This window comes from Lissotriton vulgaris, chromosome 8, assembly GCF_964263255.1.
Source record: "Lissotriton vulgaris chromosome 8, aLisVul1.2, whole genome shotgun sequence".
NCBI lineage: Eukaryota > Metazoa > Chordata > Amphibia > Caudata > Salamandridae > Lissotriton > Lissotriton vulgaris.
In genome coordinates, this window is record NC_141696.1 from 153,111,738 (window position 1) to 153,127,197 (window position 15,460).

The window sequence follows — 15,460 nt, forward strand, 5'->3', positions numbered from 1 at the left end:
CAGACTAAGCGAAATCAGAGAGATAGTGCTGGTACCATTGTAAAGAAAGCAGAGCAGTTCCAGCATGATAAGGAGGTTAGGGAAAAGGAAGTGTTTGACAGATTACAGCGTATGACTATAGATAAATGCTATCCTACTTTGCCTACGGAGTCGGAAAAGAAGGATGAGGCAGTTGAGGATCCTTTGATGTCCTATCTTATGAAATCGCCACCTCCATACGTACAGGGTACCACAGCCCCTGTGATTCCCCCTGTACCTGTTCCTGCACCTATTCTTCCTTCGCCTGTTCCTCAACCTGCACCCGTCCTCCCGACTGTTCCTGCTCCTTCGTCTGTTGCTATTCCTACTGCTCCTCCGCTTCCACATACTCCTGCTCACGCTACTGCTCCTGCTCTGTTAACCCCTGCTGTTGTTTCTGTTTCTACTCCTTCACTTGTTAGTCCTGTGTCCTATACTTTGTGTTCGAGGAAATGTGTAAGGTCCTTCGTGATCAGATATCGGCCGACGCACCTGACGAGGTGCTGACCGCGTTGTCTGATCTACAGCTTCAGTTTTCGGCTGGACTGATAGTGGATACCAACGTTCGACGCGCTGTTGAACGGTTGTTATCTTTTCGTCCCACTCCTATACCTCAAGCCTTGTTTGTTGAGGATGTCGAAAGACTGCCAGATGAGTCTGGTCAATTTCCTATGCGAGAAGTTCCACCGGTTTGGATACCAGCTGATCCTAATGCTCAACCCCCGGTATTGGCGCATTTCCAGAGAGTATGGATACATCTCCCATGGAAACGCTCGGAAGTGTTACAGGTGAAGCAATCTTTGCCTGATCCACGCAAAAATCCTACAGGGTATTACAAAGAATTATCGCAGCTCGTAGATGCTACGGTAATGAATCTTGCCGATATCGATATGTTGTTCGGAAATGTTGTACCGCAACCGATATGGGCTAAAATTCGCCATGAAAACCATCCAAATGAATTAGGTGGTGCTTGGGCTGCCATTGTAGCGGCAGATGCCGGACAAGCGGCTGCTACTAAACCCGACCAGTTGATTATTGACCTTCCTCAAAGAATAATAACGCGAATGAAAACTCTTATGCCAGCTATGAAGGTGAACTAGGACAAATTGTCAGCTTGTAAGCAAAAGAAGGACGAGAGTGTTTCCGACTACTTTACGAGGTTCGAGGAAGCATTCATTGATCATAGTGGTCAGGATATGAGCACTGAGGGTGGTCAAAGGTTGTTCGTAGATAAATTTGTTTCGAACTTACTGCCCGATTTGAGCAATAAATTGAGGAATTCAGAAAGTGCATGGGCCGTTTGTACTTCAGCTCAGATATTGGCTACAGCACAATATTATGAGAACAGAGAGAAAGAAGAGAACGACCGTGCTGATAAAAAGACCAAAGAGCTAAAAACTAAAGTACTGCTTCAGCAAGCGTATCCCCCACGTTCGAATCAGAATAATTCGCAACAAAATAGATCGCAGCCGCAATCGAACAGATCACAAACTCGCAATGACTCTTCTTCCCAAAGATCCTCGTTAGGGTACAATCAATGTGCTTATTGTAGACAGGAGGGGCATATTAAATTCAATTGTCCTGTTTTAAATGAACGTAATAGTGGTAACTCATCTAGAGGAGGTCGTGGTGGTTCACAGCAGGCTCCACGTGGTAGAGGTCGTGGTGCTCAGAACGATCGCTCAGATAACTCATCAAATTCCGACAATTGTTTTGATCAACGTGGACCGTCGCAAGGACGATCTGCGCAATACAATGTAGACGATTATTACGTTGATCAGGGAACTGACGACAGTAATTACTAGGACAGCCTTAGACAATGAGAGGGAGTGGTATCAGTTCCGGTTGATCAGAGAGGGCCTTACGTCGCAGTTGCTACATCGGGCGTCGTTGAGCCTTTTCTGTTGGACACTGGTGCAGCGAAAAGTTCCATTAAGCATTCGAAACTCCCTGGCGCACCTTTGTCTGGCTTAACAAATGTTTCCGTTGGATTCTCTGGCGCCCCCGTTAGCAATCCAGTTTCGTGCCCTTTGCCCCTTAAAATTGGGCCTCGTGAACTCCAAGCTCCGTTGATTTTAACCACGGGTTGTGGTGAAAATCTTTTGGGCCTGGATTTGCTTAAACGTTTGTATGCAACTTTGTATTGTTCGCCTGCGGGTGTACAGCTTACGTTCGGAGAGAGGGTTGTCTCTCCCATGTACTTGTCTCTCGATAAGCTTCCACCGGAATTGAGTTCTCTTCCTGCGTCTTTGTGGGCAACGGGTCCAAATGATGTGGGCCTACTTGATATCTCCCCTTATGTTGTTCAGTTGAAATCTAATGTGCGATTGCCACGTATTCCCCAATATCGTATCTCCCTTGATGGTGAACGAGCGCTGTTAGCAATCATTTATGATTTGATTGAGAAAGATGTTATTGAAGAGACTCGGGGAAACGTGTGCAATAGTCCTGTACTGCCCATTCTAAAACGTACTGATCCCTCAAAACCACCTGTTTATCGCTTTGTTATCGATTTACGGGAGGTGAATAAAATTGTGGTTCCTCAATTCCCTGTTGTGCCTGACATCACGGCGCTACTGACTCTGATTCCAGCTTCTGCATCATGGTTTTCGGTGATTGACTTGAAAAATGCGTTTTTCAGCATCCCGATTGCCGAGGAGAGCAGAGACCCGTTCGGTTTCTCTCTCGGTGGACGCAGCTTCCGGTTCAAGCGCGCTCCTCAGGGCTACTGTGAAAGTCCATCGATTTACAGTCAAGCCTTGAAGGGTCAACTGGATGCGTTTAGGTTGCCGGCTGGTGCGGCTTTAATCCAATACGTCGATGACCTATTGGTGGCTGCAGATACTCAGGACATTTGCAAAATTGCTACGGTGTCGTTGCTGCAACATCTCTGCGAGTTGAATCACAAGGTGTCACCTTCTAAACTACAATATTGTTGTCAAGAAGTAACCTATCTAGGTCACTTATTGTCAAAGGAGGTTGACCCCAGAGAGAATTGCAGCAATTGCACGCATGGCTGTGCCAACAACCCAAAGAGATGTGCGTGCCTTTCTAGGTATTACGTCGTACTGCAGGCAATGGATTCCGAATTTTTCATTGCTAGCGAAACCATTAGTGGCTCTTACGTGCAAGGATGTTACGACTCCTTTACCATGGACGGAAGAATGTCAGAAAAGTTTTTCTGAATTACGTGATTCATTGTGTTCGGCTCCTGTGTTGGGTACTCCCGACTACAGCAAGCCGTTTACATTATATGTTCACGAGAGAGAAGGTTGTGCTTTGAGTGTCTTAACGCAACCTTTTGGCGGTAAGCAACGTCCATGTGCATATTTTTCCTCGACCTTGGACCCGGTAGCTAGAGCATTGCCGAGTTGTTTACGAGCAACAGCGGCAGCCGCGGTCTCCATCCGACAATCAGCAGGACTGGTCATGGATAATATGCTTACGGTGATGGTTCCGCATGCAGTCGATACTCTTTTGAATCGGACGAAAACTCAGCACTTGACGAGTGCGAGGTTGTCTGGGTACGAGTTGACGCTGTTGGCAAGCCACATTCAAATAAAACGTTGTAATGTTCTGAACCCGGCAACTTTGTTACCAATTAGCACAGAGTCAGATGTAGTAGCAGAACATGATTGTTACTTGAGGACTGAAGAGGAAACAAAGGGTCGAGTGGACCTTAAAAACACCCCATTGGAAGATCCGGATGGTACATTGTATGTGGATGGGTCATGCTTTAAGCTGCCGAATGGCGATGTGACTACTGCTTATGCTGTTGTAACGTTGAATACTGTCGTTGAGACTGCAAGATTAAATCAGAATTCTGCCCAAGCTGCAGAGCTGATTGCTCTTACTAGAGCGTGTGTGTTAGCGAGAGGGAAACGTGTGAATGTGTTTACCGACAGCCAATATGCATTTGGCGTCGCACATAGTTTTGGACGATTGTGGAGAGAGAGAGGTTTCTTGACGTCGCATGGTACGAAGATTCAGCATGGCCAGCTTGTGAATGATCTTTTGGATGCATTGACGTTGCCTAAGCAAGTTGCGATTGTTAAATGTAGTGCGCATCGTAAGGTGACGGATGATGTTGGTCGTGGTAATGCGTTTGCGGATGAAACTGCTAAGGAGACTGCCCGGAACCTTAGCTCTCGAATGTATGTGACGAGTTCGGTTAGGTGGCCTACAGAATCGAGTATGTGTGAGGACACTATCGAGAGTGTGAAAGCAATTCAGAACGAAGCCACCGACACTGAGAAGACGAAGTGGAAAGAAAGTACGGGAAAGTTGGATGCGAATGGTTGTTGGATTGATTTGTCTGATCAGAAAATATGGATGTTACCGGATGCGTATGTGCTGGCCGTTGTGACTATGGCGCATGGGTTAGCACATATTAGCTCAAAAGGTATTTGCAAATTGTTGTCCCCTGTGTGGAAGAATGATGGTATCACGAAATGTGCTGAACGTCTGGTGAAGAATTGTATGGTGTGTATGATGTACAATCCTGGCAAAGGAACCCCAACTCCTCCTGGCAGTTTTGCTCCCCCTTCATGCCCCTTTGAGGTGATTCAATTGGACTTTATCCATATGGAGCGATGCAATAACCTGAAATACGTTTTAGTTGTGGTTTGCGCATTCTCCCGATGGATTGAGGCTTATCCTCTCAAAGACAATACTGCTTTGTCTACTGCGAAAATCCTACTGAAGGAATATTTTCCTCGGTATGGAATGCCTAGAGTCGTGTGGTCAGATAACGGAAGTGAGTTTGTGGGTAGTGTGATGAAGAGTGTGTGTAAGGGCCTTGGAATTAATCAGAAATTCCACAGCGCCAATCATCCCCAGTCAGCTGGCCTGGTGGAAGGGTATAACGGCACCCTTAAACTAAAGCTAGCGAAGATTCAGGCTACGACTGGTCTTTCGTGGCCTGACGCTTTACCTTTAGCATTACTGTCAACTAGGGCGACTGTACACTCCCGAGTAGGGCTTAGTCCCTATGAAATAGTGTTCGGTCGTCCTGCGAATGTGTGGGGGGTTCCTAGGCCAGGTATTTTCTGTGATCTTGAGTACCCAATGTTGATCGATTATCTTCATGACTTGACTGCTAAACTGAGGTTAATTCACCAACAGGTTCACGAAGCATTGCCGACGCGGACGGAGGGTCCAGGCCACCAGCTCCAGCCCGGAGATTGGGTGGTGACGCGGAACTTTTCGCGCAAGAACAACTTGGACCCGAGGTTCACCGGACCCTATCAGGTCCTCCTTGCCACGAGAACTGCAGTTCGTCTTGAGGGGCGGAAGAATTGGGTGCATGCCACCCATACAAAGAAAGTCCCCATTCCGTTGCCAGCAGACTCGTGGGTGAGGAAAGGCATTGCATCAACTGAAACCGAAGGATTGCCGGCGTTTGTACCTTTTAGCGACGCACAACCTGTCGGAGAATCCTCAGTGCAGCAGAGAGACACTGTTGAACAATTGTCAGAGAAGGACTCAAGACCAAAACATTCAGCTGATCAACAGGACGCTGTCCTTTCAACGGATCCTTTGTTCGACGAACAGACACGTCCTGGGAAAACTCGATACTTTTTGCGATCTAGCACTAAAGACTAATAAAAGATCCTGCTTTGCTGTATTGATAATTGCATTATCCCGTTTTCCACGATCAGTTTAAACATTCGTACCACTGTAATTATTTTGTACATATTCATTGAGTTTCGTTCCTTACACTTTTTGCTTTCACAACTGAGAGATATTGTTTTGCATACATATATATATTGTGCATTGAAGGCCGTAGGGCCGCGCGCGTACTTCCTTCTGGATAGTAGGTCTTGACGCTAGGTTAAAGGCCGTCGGTTCCTGGGAACTCCTAGGGATTGACTATTGCTACACAGAACGAAGTGCGTCAAGAAACGTTGCGGACGGTCGTAGGGAATGGCATTCTCGAAGTTGAAGGATTTGGAAGGAGCTCAGGCTCATAGATTCAAGCTGCAGCAACTCGGTCGTACCAAATGTTTTATATTCCAACTATTTGTATTGTTTTTGACTGCTTCTGCATTATTGGCGGGTGGGGTGTATTACACGATGTCTTACTTCTTACCTACTGCTACACCTACTCCTACCCCTGACCCTAAACTTACCTCCACTGTTTCTCCTCATTCCTTTCATATCTTACCCGAACACGAACAGGCTAGACGTGTAGAATTCCGCAATAATTCCTTTATTCAGCTCCTTCATCAGCATCAGTTAGTGGTTAACACTACTAATGGTTGGGTGTGTGGGTTGATGCCACATACTACGGATAAGGGAATTCCATATCTGGTGTTACCGTATAGTTCCCAAGGGTCTGCTCGAGCATTTCAGACAATGTTTCGAAGCGCACTGGGTTTCCACCCCATTCGAGAACCACGTTCTCCCTACTCTGGTCCTACCTCGTATCAAAAACCTTTGTCGATAGCAATAGAGGATTTAGATAGCGATATCTATGATCCCTCGCTTATTCCTGAAGAAGAGGTACAAGCCTATAGGGTCCTAAGTAGAGGTGAATATAGTGTGTTCACCAGTGAAAAGCAGCTTAAAAGCTCGCCTCCAATATGGGTCGTACCCCACACTGGTAATCTTTGTCTTATGGGTCGTGGCCGAAGATCGCAAGCCCGACTTGGAGCGAGTGCTTGCACTGAAAATTACATTCTGCCGATGTTCTCGTCCCCTGTGTTTCTGGCTGCCAAGGGTACATACTTTATCTGTTATGATCGTGCATACGCATGGTTGCCCGCTGACTTCATGGGCTCATGTTTCATTGCAAATCTGTTGCCTCCGACGTTCACTGTAGATGCCGATTATCATAAGACTAGAGTTGAGCGAGGCGTAATTAGCGAAGAGGATACTGCCGGTCAAGAGGCGGGAGACTTTTTCAAGGGTTTCCTCCCGTTTTGGGGACCTATGGTCAATAGTAGGAACCTGAGACAGTTGACTCGAGTAGTAGAATCGACAGCTAATATTACTGCCAGTGCCCTTGGTAATATCACCACAGAACTTCAGGCGGAGAGACTTATGACGTTACAAAACCGTATGGTTTTAGATGTCATCTTAGCAGATCGAGGTGGGGTATGTAAGGTGATCCATTCGAGCTGCTGCATTTTCATTCCAGATAACGCTCCAACTGTTTATCAAGCCATCTCGAGGTTGCATAAGATCTCCGAATCCATACACGTGGATGTAGGGGATTGGACGCTACTTGGGTGGTTGTGGGGCCTGATGTCGACTTGGGGTTGGAAGATTCTGATGATCATCGGAGTCGTTGTGGTGTTCCTGTTCACGTGTTGCCTTTGTGTGCAGTGCGGTCCTGCCTTATGTGGCCTCTGTGCTACAACGTGTATGAGACAGCCACCTGTTACCAAGGGGACTCGGTTGGACAGAGCCATGCTACAACAACATCTCGATGGTCTGATGAATATCGAATATGATTCCGACTAGTGCTTGCCTACATGAGGGCAAAAGGAGCGTCTGAGGTTCCGTGACAATTGTAAGTGGTGTTTTCGACTCGCACGAATATGGTCGAGTCTGGTATCTATGAACCGCAAATGACGAGTTTAGTAAGTGTGCGCAGTTTCGCTGTGCTAACTTAAACCGTTCGTTTGTTATGTGGGTTTTCCATCTGTACCCACGGGTTCCATCTTAGATACGGCGTCCATTTTTGTCTCTTGCCCTCAAGTAGCCAGCGAACGGACGCTGTCCGCTTCGCGACCCTGGGACTCCCAAGATATTTGCGGAAGACACATGTTCTTTGTAAGTGTCTTTATGACGAGGGGGATGATACTGTAAGGCAGATGGCCCCGCTTGAGGCTCATCTTGCCGTACCGGTTTATTGTCTCAGCCGTGCATCTCATTAGGCACGTCCCTTTGATGCCTGTATCTCGTGTTTCCCGATACCTCCACTTTTACACCCTTTCCGATCTCCCCACTGTCTCCGTCTTCCTCTGCACCTGTCTTTGTTCCTATTTTCGATCTGTTTTACTGCCGATTGGAATGCACTAATGTTGGGAAGATGGGTTTTTACAGTTGGGAACCGCCAAATGTTTCCGCACTTATGTTCCGGACCTTATGTGTATCAAAGTGACCAAAGCGACCCCTCTGGGGGATAATGGTGGGAACCGGGTTGTAAACCTTTGTGTACCATGTTGTCCTATGGGTAAAAACTGTATAAAAGGAGCGATCCACAGAACCAATTTGAAGCAGTCTCCCCAAGTTGCACGAGTTGTACTTGTCGTGATATCTGTGTTCCCTGCAGCAAATAAACCCTTGAATCTTTGACGCCGAAGGAAGTGTCCCGTGTCTCTGTCATTCGTACGCCGGCGAAGGTTACCCACGAAGGTTTCAGGTGTTGTGCCCTGGCACCGCTGGGTCTTAAAGAACCCAGTCCTTCAATCCTGACAGTGCAGAGTCTTAAGAAATGTATAAAGGTCACTCAGAAATTTCTGCCTCCATGCAAGCCTGAAATAATTTAAACCTTCAAACACAAGGTGCAACTTTATGCACAGGACAATAAACACAGAAGATCACATGTGAAAGCATTTCATTTCACAGGTGTACAATTTTTATGCTTTTAGAATACCTCATACCTCTCACCAGCTTTTTAGGGTCCTGTATCCGACTCACAAAATTACCTTGCCTGCGACCTCTCTCTCTACACAAACAACTACTGCACAGGAAGTAGGAAGGCAGAAGGTGGGGCATATTATGCAAATGTATGCTGTCATTGTGCCTTGCAGATTCATGCAGGATTTCTAGATCCTTGCTGGATACAAGAGAGCAGACCTTGTTTCAGATCAACTGTCCCTAGCAGGGAACGTCTGAGCACATGCAGTCTTTTGCTCTCTAGCCCCTGGCCTGGGACTCACCCTCACTGGCTGAAGCGTGAATTTCTGCATACCAACGTTGCATAGATGGTACGTTTGTGGTCGGTTTGGGATGGGTGGGAGGTCAAAAGCAGGGAAAAGTATGTCGCCTTCACTTCTAGTCTCCTCTTCTAGGCATACCTGCCGTTCACTCACTCTGTCTTTGTTTCATTCTCTCCTTCCTCAACACCCCTTCTCACTCACTCGCTCTATCACTTGTGCTCTTTCCCCTTGCTCTGCATTTCATAGTGGAAACATCTCTTGAATGGAGCATTAGAAAATGAGGTTACATAAAATTAACAATCTACTTATTGGAAACCAAAAATATCACAAGACTGAATGTAACCCATTTCATTAATAAAAGGGACTTTTTAAGCACCCCCCATAAAACACATAAAACACCACGAGTGCTAGAAGAATATTATACGAGCTTGAAGACAGAATTGGGCAAATTAATTTGCAGTTGAAACTGAAGTTTGTTACTTATTCAGATATTATATGCACTGCCAATTTTTAGCTGAGATTCTAAAAGAACTCAGAGACAAAATGGACTTAAAGTTTTGTCAGAAGTGGGATTCGAACCCACGCCTCCAGGAGAGACTGCGGCCTTAACGCAGCGCCTTAGACCACTCGGCCATCCTGACCACATGTTGCTTGATCATCTACAGAGAGGGAAAGATATTGTGAACCAAAAAAAGCACACATCTTAGGTCATGAGTGGCTAGAGCAAGAAAAAAACTCACTGCACTTTTCCAAGTAGACAACCATATAAGCCCATGTGAGGGAAATGATCAGATTTTTTCTCTCTCAAGAAAAAAGTAGAGTAAACTCACAATTGTCAGAAGTGGGATTTGAACCCACGCCTCCAGAAGAGTCTGCGACCTGAACGCAGCGCCTTAGACCACTCGGCCATCCTGACTTGCATTTGTGGAACCTTCCACAGGCCAGACAGCCATGCAAGTGGGGTACCGAAAAGGCATGCCCTCAATTTATTTATCCTATTATAAGTACTTCCAACAGATTTTTGAACAATCCATAGAGAGCAGTACCTATGAAGAACTCTTTAGACCTTTAAGGCGTACAAAGAGAAAGTGCTATTAACCAGCCACTTGAACGGCCCAAAGCTGCTTTGAAATTGAGTCAACAGCCACCTCTTGGCTAGCTAAAGCAAATTCAACAAGGAATTTCAATGTCACAACATAGGGTGGAATACGCAAATCTAAGCAGCCCCTGATCACAGCCCTGAGGAAATTGCCGTAAGTGTGCTGGAGTCCAACTGTCTACCAGATGCTAGGCATTCTTCCATATTTGCATGGCCTGTCTGGCCAGGGCATACAAGAGCATGACTCTTCCAGATGAGCTCTTACATGGGTCCTATGCCCATATAGTAAGGACTGCACTTTGTCAGCAAGACTTTATACAACCGAAATATATGAGAAACCCCAGCTCTCTTGACTAGATGAGGACGGAATCACATCCCAGGTGAAGACCAACAGATGCAACTTCCATCAGATGTTAACCTGAAAAAGGAGATTACATCTCCAAAAGTCATGTCAGAAGTGGGATTCGAACCCACGCCTCCAGAGGAGACTGCGGCCTAAACACAGCGCCTTAGACCACTCGGCCATCCTGACAGTGCAGAGTCTTAAGAAATGTATAAAAGTCACTCAGAAATTTCTGCCTCCATGCAAGCCTGAAATAATTTAAACCTTCAAACACAAGGTGCAACTTTATGCACAGGACAATAAACACAGAAGATCACATGTGAAAGCATTTCATTTCACAGGTGTACAATTTTTATGCTTTTAGAATACCTCATACCTCTCACCAGCTATTTAGGGTCCTGTATCCTACTCACAAAATTACCTTGCCTGCGACCTCTCTCTCTACACAAACAACTACTGCACAGGAAGTAGGAAGGCAGAAGGTGGGGCATATTATGCAAATGTATGCTGTCATTGTGCCTTGCAGATTCATGCAGGATTTCTAGATCCTTGCTGGATACAAGAGAGCAGACCTTGTTTCAGATCAACTGTCCCTAGCAGGGAACGTCTGAGCACATGCAGTCTTTTGCTCTCTAGCCCCTGGCCTGGGACTTACCCTCACTGGCTGAGGCGTGAATTTCTGCATACCAACGTTGCATAGATGGTACGTTTGTGGTCGGTTTGGGATGGGTGGGAGGTCAAAAGCAGGGAAAAGTATGTCGCCTTCACTTCTTGTCTCCTCTTCTAGGCCTACATGCCGTTCACTCACTCTGTCTTTGTTTCATTCTCTCCTTCCTCAACACCCCTTCTTACTCACTCGCTCTATCACTTGTGCTCTTTCCCCTTGCTCTGCATTTCATAGTGGAAACATCTCTTGAATGGAGCATTAGAAAATGAGGTTACATAAAATTAACAATCTACTTATTGGAAACCAAAAATATCACAAGACTGAATGTAACCCATTTCATTAATAAAAGGGACTTTTTAAGCACCCCCCAAAAAACACATAAAACACCACGAGTGCTAGAAGAATATTATACGAGCTTGAAGACAGAATTGGGCAAATTAATTTGCAGTTGAAACTGAAGTTTGTTACTTATTCAGATATTATATGCACTGCCAATTTTTAGCTGAGATACTAAAAGAACTCAGAGACAAAATGGACTTAAAGTTTTGTCAGAAGTGGGATTCGAACCCACGCCTCCAGGAGAGACTGCGGCCTTAACGCAGCGCCTTAGACCACTCGGCCATCCTGACCACATTTGCTTAATCATCTACAGAGAGGGAAAGATATTGTGAACCAAAAAAGGCACACAACTTAGGTCATGAGTGGCTAGAGCAAGAAAAAAACTCACTGCACTTTTCCAAGTAGACAACCATATAAGCCCATGTGAGGGAAATGATCTGATTTTTTCTCTCTCAAGAAAAAAGTAGAGTAAACACACAATTGTCAGAAGTGGGATTTGAACCCACGCCTCCAGAAGAGACTGCGACCTGAATGCAGCGCCTTAGACGACTCGGCCATCCTGACTTGCATTTGTGGAAACTTCCACAGGCCAGACAGCCATGCAAGTGGGGTACCGAAAAGGCATGCCCTCAATTTATTTATCGTATTATAAGTACTTCCAACAGATCTTTGAACAATCCATAGAGAGCAGTACCTATGAAGAACTCTTAAGACCTTTAAGGCGTACAAAGAGAAAGTGCTATTAACCAGCCACTTGAAAGGCCCAAAGCTGCTTTGAAATTGAGTCAACAGCCACCTCTTGGCTAGCTAAAGCAAATTCAACAAGGAATTTGAATGTCACAACATAGGGTGGAATACGCAAATCTAAGCAGCCCCTGATCACAGCCCTGAGGAAATTGCCGTAAGTGTGCTGGAGTCCAACTGTCTACCAGATGCTAGGCATTCTTCCATATTTGCATGGCCTGTCTGGCCAGGGCATACAAGAGCATGACTCTTCCAGATGAGCTCTTACATGGGTCCTATGCTCATAAAGTAAGGACTGCACTTTGTCAGCAAGACTTTATACAACCGAAATATATGAGAAACCCCAGCTCTCTTGACTAGATGAGGACGGAATCACATCCCAGGTGAAGACCAACAGATGCAACTTCCATCAGATGTTAACCTGAAAAAGGAGATTACATCTCCAAAAGTCACGTCAGAAGTTGGATTTGAACCCGCGCCTCCAGAGGAGACGGCGGCCTAAACACAGCACCTTAGACCACTCAGCCATCCTGACAGTGCAGAGTCTTAAGAAATGTATAAAAGTCACTCAGAAATTTCTGCCTCCATGCAAGCCTGAAATAATTTAAACCTTCAAACACAAGGTGCAACTTTATGCACAGGTCAATAAACACAGAAGATCACATGTGAAAGCATTTCATTTCACAGGTGTACAATTTTTATGCTTTTAGAATACCTCATACCTCTCACCAGCTATTTAGGGTCCTGTATTATACTCACAAAATTACCTTGCCTGCGACCTCTCTCTCTACACAAACAACTACTGCACAGGAAGTAGGAAGGCAGAAGGTGGGGCATATTATGCAAATGTATGCTGTCATTGTGCCTTGCAGATTCATGCAGGATTTCTAGATCCTTGCTGGATACAAGAGTGCAGACCTTGTTTCAGATCAAATGTCCCTAGCAGGGAACGTCTGAGCACATGCAGTCTCTTGCTCTCTAGCCCCTGGCCTGGGACTCCCCCTCACTGGCTGAGGCGTGAATTTCTGCATACCAACGTTGCATAGATGGTACGTTTGTGGTCGGTTTGGGATGGGTGGGAGGTCAAAAGCAGGGAAAAGTATGTCGCCTTCACTTCTAGTCTCCTCTTCTAGGCCTACCTGCCGTTCACTCACTCTGTCTTTGTTTCATTCTCTCCATCCTCAACACCCCTTCTCACTCACTCGCTCTATCACTTGTGCTCTTTCCCCTTGCTCTGCATTTCATAGTGGAAACATCTCTTGAATGGAGCATTAGAAAATGAGGTTACATAAAATTAACAATCTACTTATTGGAAACCAAAAATATCACAAGACTGAATGTAACCCATTTCATTAATAAAAGGGACTTTTTTAGCACCCCCCAAAAAACACATAAAACAGCACGAATGCTAGAAGAATATTATACGAGCTTGAAGACAGAATTGGGCAAATTAATTTGCAGTTGAAACTGATGTTTGTTACTTATTCAGATATTATATGCACAGCCAATTTTTAGCTGAGATTCTAAAAGAACTCAGAGACAAAATGGACCTAAAGTTTTGTCAGAAGTGGGATTCAAACCCACGTCTCCAGGAGAGACTCCGGCCTTAATGCAGCGCCTTAGACCACTCGGCCATCCTGACCACATGTTGCTTGATCATCTACAGAGAGGGAAAGATATTGTGAACCAAAAAAAGCACACATCTTAGGTTATGAGTGGCTAGAGCAAGAAAAAAACTCACTGTACTTTTCCAAGTAGACAACCATATAAGCCCATGTGAGGGAAATGATCTGATTTTTTCTCTCCCAAGAAAAAAGTAGAGTAAACACACAATTGTCAGAAGTGGGATTTTAACCCACGCCTCCAGAAGAGACTGCAACCTGAACGCAGCGCCTTAGACCACTCGGCCATCCTGACTTGCATTTATAGAACCTTCCACAGGCCAGACAGCCATGCAAGTGGGGTACCGAAAAAGCATGCCCTCAATTTATTTATCCTATTATAAGTACTTCCAACAGATCTTTGAACAATCCATAGAGAGCAGTACCTATGAAGAACTCTTTATGTCTTTAAGGCGTACAAAGAGAAAGTGCTATTAACCAGCCACTTGAACGGCCCAAAGCTGCTTTGAAATTGAGTCAACAGCCACCTCTTGGCTAGCTAAAGCAAATTCAACAAGGAATTTCAATGTCACAACATAGGGTGGAATACGCAAATCTAAGCAGCCCCTGATCACAGCCCTGAGGAAATTGCCGTAAGTGTGCTGGAGTCCAACTGTCTACCAGATGCTAGGCATTCTTCCATATTTGCATGGCCTGTCTGGCCAGGGCATACAAGAGCATGACTCTTCCAGATGAGCTCTTACATGGGTCCTATGCTCATATAGTAAGGACTGCACTTTGTCAGCAAGACTTTATACAACCGACATTTATGAGAAACCCCAGCTCTCTTGACTAGATGAGGACGGAATCACATCCCAGGTGAAGACCAACAGATGCAACTTCCATCAGATGTTAACCTGAAAAAGGAGATTACATCTCCAAAAGTCATGTCAGAAGTGGGATTCGAACCCACGCCTCCAGAGGAAACTGCAGCCTAAACACAGCGCCTTAGACCACTCGACCATCCTGACAGTGCAGAGTCTTAAGAAATGTATAAAAGTCACTCAGAAATTTCTGCCTCCATGCAAGCCTGAAATAATTTAAACCTTCAAACACAAGGTGCAACTTTATGCACAGGACAATAAACACAGAAGATCACATGTGAAAGCATTTCATTTCACAGGTGTACAATTTTTATGCTTTTAGAATACCTCATACCTCTCACCAGCTTTTTAGGGTCCTGTATCCGACTCACAAAATTACCTTGCCTGCGACCTCTCTCTCTACACAAACAACTACTGCACAGGAAGTAGGAAGGCAGAAGGTGGGGCATATTATGCAAATGTATGCTGTCATTGTGCCTTGCAGATTCATGCAGGATTTCTAGATCCTTGCTGGATACAAGAGAGCAGACCTTGTTTCAGATCAACTGTCCCTAGCAGGGAACGTCTGAGCACATGCAGTCTTTTGCTCTCTAGCCCCTGGCCTGGGACTTACCCTCACTGGCTGAGGCGTGAATTTCTGCATACCAACGTTGCATAGATGGTACGTTTGTGGTCGGTTTGGGATGGGTGGGAGGTCAAAAGCAGGGAAAAGTATGTCGCCTTCACTTCTTGTCTCCTCTTCTAGGCCTACATGCCGTTCACTCACTCTGTCTTTGTTTCATTCTCTCCTTCCTCAACACCCCTTCTTACTCACTCGCTCTATCACTTGTGCTCTTTCCCCTTGCTCTGCATTTCATAGTGGAAACATCTCTTG

The 15,460-nt window shown here is 45.5% G+C and overlaps 4 non-coding genes across 4 annotated transcripts; all 4 read right to left on the minus strand.

Annotated features, from left to right (window-relative positions):
- Positions 1 to 9,467: 9,467 nt before the first annotated feature.
- Positions 9,468 to 9,550, minus strand: TRNAL-AAG (transfer RNA leucine (anticodon AAG)). The gene has a single exon. It is a non-coding gene; the product is annotated as a tRNA-Leu (tRNA).
- Positions 9,551 to 9,742: 192 nt separating this feature from the next.
- TRNAL-CAG (transfer RNA leucine (anticodon CAG)) lies at positions 9,743 to 9,825 on the minus strand. Its single transcript has one exon. It is a non-coding gene; the product is annotated as a tRNA-Leu (tRNA).
- Positions 9,826 to 10,457: 632 nt separating this feature from the next.
- Positions 10,458 to 10,540, minus strand: TRNAL-UAG (transfer RNA leucine (anticodon UAG)). Its single transcript has one exon. It is a non-coding gene; the product is annotated as a tRNA-Leu (tRNA).
- Positions 10,541 to 11,564: 1,024 nt separating this feature from the next.
- Positions 11,565 to 11,647, minus strand: TRNAL-AAG (transfer RNA leucine (anticodon AAG)). The gene has a single exon. It is a non-coding gene; the product is annotated as a tRNA-Leu (tRNA).
- Positions 11,648 to 15,460: the final 3,813 nt, after the last annotated feature.